Below are 10,090 nucleotides of genomic sequence, written 5' to 3' on the forward strand. Positions count from 1 at the left end.
TGCGAATGTTGAACCAGCCTTGCATCCCAGGGATGAAGCCCACTTGATCATGGTGGATAAGCTTTTTGATGTGCTGCTGAATCTGGTTTGCCAGTATTTTATTGAGGATTTTTGCATCGATGTTCATCAGGGATACTGGTCTAAAATTCTCCTTTTTTGTTGTGTCTCTGCCAGGCTTTGGTGTGAGGATGATGTTGGCCTCATAAAATGAGTTAGGGAGGATTCCCTCTTTTTCTATTGATTGGAATAGTTTCAGAAGGAATGGTACCAGCTCCTCCTTGTACCTCTGGTAGAATTCAGCTGTGAATCCATCTGGTCCTGGACTTTTTTTGGTTGGTAGGCTATTAATTATTGCCTCAATTTCAGAGCCTGCTATTGGTCTATTCAGGGATTCAACTTCTTCCTGGTTTAGTCTTGGGGGAGTGTTTAAGTGTCCAGGAAATGATCCATTTCTTCTAGATTTTCTAGTTTATTTGCATAGAGGTATTTATAGTATTCTCTGATGGTAGTTTGTATTTCTGTGGGGTCAGTGGTGATATCCCCTTTATCGTTTTTTATTGAATCTATTTGATTCTTCTCTCTTTTCTTCTTTATTAGTCTTGTTAGTGGTCTATCAATTTTGTTGATCTTTTCAAAAAACCAACTCCTGGATTCATTGATTTTTTGGAGGGTTTTTTGTGTCTCTATCTCCTTCAGTTCTGCTCAGATCTTAGTTATTTCTTGCCTCCTGCTAGCTTTTGAATGTGTTTGCTCTTGCTTCTCTAGTTGTTTTAATTGTGATGTTAGAGTGTCAATTTTAGATCTTTCCAACTTTCTCTTGTGGGCATTTAGTGCTATAAATTTCCCTCTACACACTGCTTTAAATGTGTCCCAGAGATTCTGGTATGTTGTATCTTTGTTCTCATTGGTTTCAAAGAATATCTTTATTTCTGCCTTCATTTCGTTATGTACCCAGTAGTCATTCAGGAGCAGGTTGTTCAGTTTCCATGTAGTTGAGCGGTTTTGATTGAGTTTCTTAGTCCTGAGTTCTAGTTTGATTACATTGTGGTCTGAGAGAGAGTTTGTTATAATTTCTGTTGTTGTACATTTGCTGAGGAGTGCTTTACTTCCAATTATGTGGTCAATTTTGGAATAAGTGTGATGTGGTGCTGAGAAGAATGTATATTCTGTTGATTTGGGGTGGAGAGTTCTATAGATGTCTATTAGGTCCGCTTGGTGCAGATATGAGTTCAATTCCTGGATATCCTTGTTAACTTTCTGTCTCGTTGATCTGTCTAATGTTGACAGTGGGGTGTTGAAGTCTCCCATTATTATTGTATGGGAGTCTAAGTCTCTTTGTAAGTCTCTAAGGACTTGCTTTATGAATCTGGGTGCTCCTGTATTGGGTGCATATGTATTTAGGATAGTTAGCTCTTCCTGTTGAATTGATCCCTTTACCATTATGTAATGGCCTTCTTTGTCTCTTTTGATCTTTGATGGTTTAAACTCTGTTTTATCAGAGACTAGGATTGCAACCCCTGCTTTTTTTTGTTCTCCATTTGCTTGGTAGATCTTCCTCCATCCTTTTATTTTGAGCCTATGCATGTCTCTGCATGTGAGATGGGTCTCCTGAATACAGCAGACTGATGGGTCTTGACTCTTTATCCAGTTTGCCAGACTGTGTCTTTTAATTGGAGCGTTTAGTCCATTTACATTTAAGGTTAATATTGTTATGTGTGAATTTGATCCTGCCATTATGATATTAACTGGTTATTTTGCTCGTTATTTGATGCAGTTTCTTCCTAGCCTCGATGGTCTTTACATTTTGGTATGTTTTTGCAATGGCTGGTACCGGTTGTTCCTTTCCATGTTTAGTGCTTCCTTCAGGATCTCTTGTAAGGCAGGCCTGGTGGTGACAAAATCTCTAAGCATTTGCTTATCTGTAAAGGATTTTATTTCTCCTTCACTTATGAAACTTAGTTTGACTGGATATGAAATTCTGGGTTGAAAATTCTTTTCTTTAAGAACATTGAATATTGGCCCCCACTCTCTTCTGGCTTGTAGAGTTTCTGCCGAGAGATCTGCTGTTAGTCTGATGGGCTTCCCTTTGTGGGTAACCCGACCTTTCTCTCTGGCTGCCCTTAAGATTTTTTCCTTCATTTCAACTTTGGTGAATCTGGCAATTATGTGTCTTGGAGTTGCTCTTCTCGAGGAGTATCTTTGTGACGTTCTCTGTATTTCCTGAATTTGAATGTTGGCCTGCCCTACTAGGTTGGGGAAGTTCTCCTGGATGATATCCTGAAGAGTGTTTTCCAACTTGGTTCCATTTTCCCCCTCACTTTCAGACACCCCAATCAGACATAGATTTGGTCTTTTTACATAATCCCATACTTCTTGCAGGCTTTGTTCATTTCTTTTTCTTCTTTTTTCTTTTGGTTTCTCTTCTTGCTTCATTTCATTCATTTGATCCTCAATTGCTGATACTCTTTCTTCCAGTTGATTAAGTCAGTTACTGAAGCTTGTGCATTTGTCATGTGTTTCTCGTGTCATGGTTTTCATCTCTGTCATTTCGTTTATGACCTTCTCTGCATTAATTATTCTAGCTATCAATTCTTCCACTCTTTTTTCAAGATTTTTAGTTTCTTTGCACTGGGTACATAATTCCTCCTTTAGCTCTGAGAAGTTTGATGGACTGAAGCCTTCTTCTCTCATCTCGTCAATGTCATTCTCTGACCAGCTTTGATCCATTGCTGGCAATGAGCTGCACTCCTTTGCAGGGGGAGATGTGCTCTTATTTTTTTAATATCCAGCTTTTCTGCCCTGCTTCTTCCCCATCTTTGTGGTTTTATCTGCCTCTGGTCTTTGATGATGGTGACGTACTGATGGGGTTTTGGTATAGGTGTCCTTCCTGTTTGATAGTTTTCCTTCTAACAGTCAGGACCCTCAGCTGTAGGTCTGTTGGAGATTGCTTGAGGTCCACTCCAGACCCTGTTTGCCTGGGTATCAGCAGCAGAGGTTGCAGAAGATAGAAAATTGCTGAACAGCGAGTGCACCTGTCTGATTCTTGCTTTGGAACCTTCCTCTCAGGGGTGTACTCTACCGTATGAGGTGTGGGGTGTCAGTCTGCCCCTAGTGGGGGATGTCTCCCAGTTAGGCTACTCAAGGGTCAGGGACCCACTTGAGTAAGCAGTCTGTCCCTTCGCAGATCTCAACCTCCGTGTTCGGAGATCCACTGCTCTCTTCAAAGCTGTCAGACAGAGTCGTTTGCGTCTGCTGAGGTTTCTGCTGCCCTTTTTTGTTTGTTTGTTTTTTTGTTTTTTAGCTGTGCCCTGTCCCCAGAGGTGGAGTCTACAGAGACAGGCAGGCTTCCTTGAGCTGCTGTGAGCTCCACCCAGTTCGAGCTTCCCAGGGCTTTGTGTACCTACTGAAGCCTCAGCAATGGCAGGCGCCCCTCCCCCAGCCTTGCTGCTGCCTTGCGGTTGGATCACAGACTGCTGTGCTAGCAATGAGGGAGGCTCCATGGGCGTGGGACCCTCCCGGCCAGGTGTGGGATATAATCTCCTGGTATGCCCGTGTGCTATGACCCTTGATAAAGCGCAGTATTGGGGTGGGAGTTACCCAATTTTCCAGGTGTTGTGTGTCTCAGTTCCTCTGGCTAGGAAAAGGGATTCCCTTCCCCCTTGCGCTTCCCAGGTGAGGCAATGCCTAGCCTGCTTCAGCTCTCGCTGGTCGGGCTGCAGCAGCTGACCAGCACTGATTGTCTGGCACTCCCTAGTGAGATGAACCCAGTACCTCAGTTGAAAGTGCAGAAATCACCGGTGTTCTGTATCGCTCCCACTGGGAGTTGGAGACTGGAGCTGTTCCTGTTCGGCCATCTTGCTCCGCCCCGTCATTGTTCTTTTAAGCCACTAAGTTCCCCCTTCCCCTTCCCCTACCACCCCACAGGTAAGGGGGAATTGTTATGCAGCAATTGATAACCCAAACAACATTCGTTTATTCATTCACGTGAACCCATTTGCTAAGCACTACTCCAGATGCTGAGGATTCAGGAGTGAAAAGGTAGAAAAAATCCCCATGCTCAAGAAGTTTACCATCTAGCTAGCTCCTTCTTTTATTCCTCTAGAGGCTACAAATCATTTTTCTCTTCAAGCCACCACACCTACTTCTTGTTTTATGCGGAAGTTGGAGACCATTAGATGTGAATTTTTCCAACTTCTTTCTCCCACACCCACCCTTCCTGGATCTATACCATCTCCTCTCCTCCACCGCAGCTCATGGCAGGGCCAGAACCAGCCCATCCCCTCTTTCCTGTGGATCTACACTGTCTCTTCTTCTCCACTGCAGCTCACAGCAGGGTCAGAACCAGCCCATCCCCTCTTTTCTGCTATCCAGCTACCAGACTCTGGATCCTATCCTTCCTCTCATGTGCCTTTAACTTCTGTTCCATGAGACCCACTCTTCCATAATATAAGCAGATTCATCTCTACAGTCCCAAAAACTAGCAAAATAAAAAGCTCCTCTTTTACCTTATCTTCACACCATACCTTTTGCTCTTTCTCTTTTAGCCTTCACAGTCAAGTTTCTACAGATTGCAATCTTCTCATTCTTTCCCTGTTTTCTCATTCCAGTTCACTAGTATATAATGGTCATGGAAGTGATATTTAAGCTGATACAATAACTATTTGATTCTTCATATTGCTGGAACTTTCAGCAGCATTTGCATTTCTAACCATTCTTTCCTTCCTCAACTAAATTCTAGGGTAATCTCTTGGTTCTCTTCCTACCTCTCCAACCCATCTATCTCTTTCCCTTATCTTTCTGGCCATCCTCCATCAGTTATTGTTCAGGGTTCCACCTTCGGCCTTCTTGTCTCACTCTCCTTCCAAGTCAAATTCATCCACATCCATAGTTTTAACCCACCACCAAAGTGCTAATGCCCCCAAAACCAGTATGTCCACTCCAGACTGCTACCCCAAGCCCTTGGTTCATTTGCCCAGCTTCCTTCCAAGTAACTCCACTTGGGTTTCCACCAGGCAGTACAAGTTCAGAGCTGAATCCAATCTCTCCACCTCTTTCCACTAATCCAAGTCTCAGCCAGCAGCGCTTCTTGATGAAGCCTAAAACCAGGGAGCCAACCTAGATTTCTCTATTCTTTTTTTGTGCCATCACCCACATACATAGAAATTTTTTAAAATCACAAGATCCTCTTGATTCTGTATCCTTATGATTTTCTGTCTCCATTCTTCCATTTCCATCCCCACTGTTCAAAACTGATCCCTCCTCCACTTATGGAAGCCTTACTGCACTCCTTGCCCCAAAGTACTTCCTCCTTCAATTAGTCCTCTTTTCTACTATCAGAGCAACATGTCTAACATTTAAAATTGACAGATTAAGCTGCTATTCAGAATTCTCCAATGGCCTCTGCTCTGGGTCCTGCTTGGTGCTTTAGTTCTTCCCTTCCCCATCCACATTTAGTCCTCCCCTGGCCACGTCTTGGGACCAGAGGGATGTGTACAACTTGAACCTGCGCCACCACTCCCCAATTCAGGTATTCTGAATCTAAGGACTCCCTGTGTGCATGGTATGAAAAGGCCTCTGTGCTCTTGCACAGCCCCTTGAAGTATTAGGAACAGGAAATTTGCTGCCTCATCCATTCCCCACTATTTCTGCCTCCTGTGAGTCTGCTTATTTTCCCTCATTTCCTCACTTCTGCACATTCTTTTCTCTGTACCTGCAATGATCTCCTCTTTTACCCATCAGAGTAAAATTTCTACTCCTTTTAAAAAAAAAAAAAAAATTTCAATAAGTTTTTGGAAAACAGATAAAGTTTGGTTACATGAATAAGTTCTTTGGTGGTGATTTCTGAGATTTTGGTGCCCTCATCACCCAAGTAGTATACACTGTACCCAATGTGTAGTCTATCCCTTGCCATCCCCTACACTTTCACCAAGTCCCCAAAGTCCAATGTATCACTTTTGTGCCTTTGTGTCCTCACAGCTTATCTCCTACATATGAGTGAGAACATAGGATGTTTGGTTTTCCATTCCTGAGTTGCTTCACTTGGAATAATGGTCTCTACTTCCATTCAGGTTGCTGTATATATATATATACACACATTTGATTGATGGGCTTTTGGGCTGGTTCTATATTTTTGCATTGCAAATTGTGCTGCTATACATATGCATGTGCAAGTATATTTTTCATGTAATGACTTATTTTCCTCTGGGTAAATACCCAGTAGTGGGATTGCTGGATCAAATAGTAGATTTACTTTTAACTCTTTAAGGAATCTCCACACTGTTTTCCATAGTGGTTGTACTAGTTTACATGCCCACCAACAGTGTAAAAGTGTTCCTTTTCACCTCATCCTTGCCAACATCTATTTTTTTTTTTTTTTATGGCCATTCTTGAAGGAGTAAGGTGGTATTGCACTGTGATTTTGATTTGCATTTCCCTAATCATTAGTGATGTCAACATTTTTCTACATGCTTGTTGCCCATTTGTATATCTTCTTTTGAGAACTGTCTGTTTTGTCCTTAGGCCACTTTTTGATGGGATTTTTTTTCTTGAGTTCATTGTAGATTCTAGATATTAGTCTTTTGCCAGGTATATAGATTGTGAAGATTTTCTCCCACTCTGTGGGGTGTCTGTTAACTCTGCTGATTACTTCTTTTGCTGTGCTGAAACTTTTTAGTTTAATTAGGTCCCATCTGTTTATCTTTCTCTTGCATTTGCTTTTGGGTTCTTGGTCATGAAGTCTGCCTAAGCCAATGTCTAGAAGGGTTTTTCTGGTGTTATTTTCTAGAATCTTTATGGTTCAGGTCTTAGATTTAAGTCTTTGATCCATCTTGAGAGATTTTTGTATAAGGTGAGAGATGAAGATCCAGTTTCATTCTTCTACATGTGGCCAGCCAATTATCCCAGCACCATCTGTTGAATAGGATGTCCTATCCCCCACTTTATGTTTTTTGTTTGCTTTGTCAAAGATTAGCTGACTGCAAATATTCGGCTCTATATCTGAGTTTGGTATTCTGTTTCATAGGTCTATGTGCCTATTTTTGTACCAGTACCATGCTGTTTTAGTGACTATGGCCTTATAGTATAGTGTGAAGGCAGGTAATGGGATGCTTCCAGATTTGTTCTTTTTACTTAGCCTAGCTTTGGGTATGTGAGCTCTTTTTAATTTTTTGGTTCCATATGAATTTTAGGATTATTTTTTCTAGTTCTGTGAAGAATTATGGCAGTACTTTGATAGAAATTGCATTGAATTTGTAGATTGTTTTGTCAATATGGTCGTTTTCACAATATTCATTCTACCCATCCATGAGCATGGGATGCCTTTCCATTTGTTCGTGTCATCTGTGATTTCTTTCAGCAGTGTATTGTAGTGTTCCTTTTAGAGGTTTTCCACCTCCTTGGTTAGGTATAGTCCTAAGTATTTGTTGTTGTTATTTTTGTTGTTGTTATTGCAGCTATTGTAAAAGGGGTTGAGTTCTTGACTCTATTCTCAGCTTGGTTGATGTTGGTGTATAGCAGAGTGACTGATTTGAGTACATTAATTTTGTATGCAGAAACTTTGCTGAATTCATTTAACAGTACTAGGGACTTTCTAGATGACACTTTAGGGTTTTCTAGGTATATGATCATGTCGTCAGCAAACAGTGACAGTTTGACTTGCTCTTTACCGATTTGAATGCCCTTTATTTCTTTCTCTTGTCTGATTGCTCTGGCTAGGACTTTCAGTACCATGTTGAATAGAAGTGGTGAAAGTGGCCATCCTTGTCTTGTTCCAATTCTCAGGGGAAGTGCTTTCAACTTTTTCCTGTTCAGTATAATATTGGCTGTGGGTTGGTTGTAGATGGTTTTCATTACCTTAAGGTGTGTCCCTTCAAATTTGTTTTTGTTGAGAGTTTTAATCATAAAGGGATGCTGGATTTTATAAAATGCTTTTTTCTGCATCTATTGAGATGATAATTTAATTTTTGTTTTTAATTCTGTTTATGTCATGTATCATGTTTATTGACTTATGCATGTTAAACTATCTCTGCATCCTGGTATGTAACCCACTCGATCATGGTGGATTATGTTTTTGATATGCTGTTGGATTTGGTTTGCTAGTATTTTGTAGAGGATTTTTGCATCTATGTTGATCAGGGATATTGGTCCATAGTTTTCTTTTTTTTGTTATGTCCTTTCCTGGTTTTGGTATTATTAGGGTGTGACTGGCTTCATAGGACGATTTAGGCAGGATTCCCTCTTTTTCTGCCTTTTGGAATAGTTTCAATAGGATTGGTACCAATTCTTTACATTCTTAATAGAATACAGCTGTGAAACCATCTGTTCCTGGCATTTTTTTTTTCTGTTGGCAAATTTTAAATTACCATTTCAATCTTCCTGCTTGTTATTGGTCTGTTTGGATTCTTTATTTTCCTGGTTTAATTTAGGAGGGTTGTATATTTCTAGGAATTTATCCATCTCTAGGTTTTCTAGTGTATGTGTGTAAAGATTTTCATAGTAGCTGATATGGTTTGGCTGTGTTCCCACTCAAATATCTCTTGAATTCCCACGTGTTGTGAGAGGGACCTGGTGGGAGGCAATTGAATCATGGGGGCAGGTCTTTCCTGTGCTGTTCGAGTGATAGTGAATAAATCTCATGATATCTGAAGGCTTTATGAGGCAGAGTCTCCCTGCACAATCACTCTCTTTTCCTGTTGCCATCCACGTAAGATGTGACTTGCTCCTCCTTGCCTTCTACCATGATTGTGAGGCTTCTCCAGCCACATGAAACCATAAGTCCATTAAACCTTTTTTCTTTTGTAAATTGCCCAGTCTTGGTATGTCTTTTTTGAGATGGAGTCTCACTCTGTCGCCCAGGCTGTAGTGCAGTGGCATGAATTTGGCTCACTGCAACCTTGGCTTCCCAGATTCAAGTGATTCTCCAGCCTTAGCCTTCCAAGTAGCCAGGGCTACAGGTGTGCACCACCATGTCTGGCTAATTTTTTTATTTTTAATAGAGATGGGGTTTTGCCATGTTGGCCAGGCTGGTCTCCAACTCCTGACCTCAGGTGATCCACCTGCCTTGGCCTACCAAAGTGCTGGGATTACAGGCATGAGCCACCTCACCCAGCCTTGGGTATGTCTTTATCAGCAGTGCTAAAATGAATGAATACAGTAAATTGTTACCAGTAGAGTGGGGTGCTGCTGAAAAGATACCTGAAAATGTAGAAGTGACTTTGGAAGTGGATAACAGGCAGAGATTGGAACAGTTTGGAGAGCTCAGAAAAAGACAGAAAACTGTGGAAAAGTTTGGAACTCCCTAGAGACTTGTTGAATGGCTTGACCAAAATGCTGATGAAGATATAGACAGTGAAATCCAGGCTGAGTTGGTCTCAGATAAAGATGGAGAACTTGGGAACTGGAGCAAAGGTGACTCTTGTTATGTTTTAGTAAAGAGACTAGCAGCATTTTGCTCCTGCCCTGGAGACCTGGAACTTTGAACTTGAGAGAGATGACTTAGGGTATCTGGTGGAAGAAATTTCTAAGCAGGAAAGCATTCAAGGGGTGACTTGCGTGCTGTTAAAGGGATACAGTTTTAAAAGGGAAACAGCACAAAAGTTTGAAAAAGTTGCAGCCTAAAAGTGTGATAGAAATGAAAATCCCATTTTCTGGGAGAAATTCAAGTCAGCTGCAGAAATTTGCATAAGTAACAAGGAGCCAAATGTTAATCACCAAGACAATGGGGAAAATGTCTCCAGGGCATGTCAGAGACCTTTGCAGTATCCCCTCTAATCACAGACCCAGAGGTTTAGGAGGAAAAAATGGTTTCATGGCCCAGGCCCAGGGTCCCTCTGCTGTGTGAAGTCTAGGGACTTGGTGCCCTGAATCCCAGCTACTCAAGTTGTGACTAAAAGTGGTCAAGGTGCAGCTCAGCCTCTTGCTTCAGAAGGTGAAAGCCCCAAACCTTGGCAACTTCTATGTGGTGTTGAGCCTACAGGTAAACAGAAGTCAATAATTGAGGTTTGGGAACCTCTGCCTAGATTTCAGAGGATGTATGGAAACATCGATATGACCAGGCAAAAGTTTGCTGCAGGGGTGGGGCCCTCATGGAGAA

The sequence above is a fragment of the Piliocolobus tephrosceles genome, chromosome 3 (assembly GCF_002776525.5).
Source record: "Piliocolobus tephrosceles isolate RC106 chromosome 3, ASM277652v3, whole genome shotgun sequence".
NCBI lineage: Eukaryota > Metazoa > Chordata > Mammalia > Primates > Cercopithecidae > Piliocolobus > Piliocolobus tephrosceles.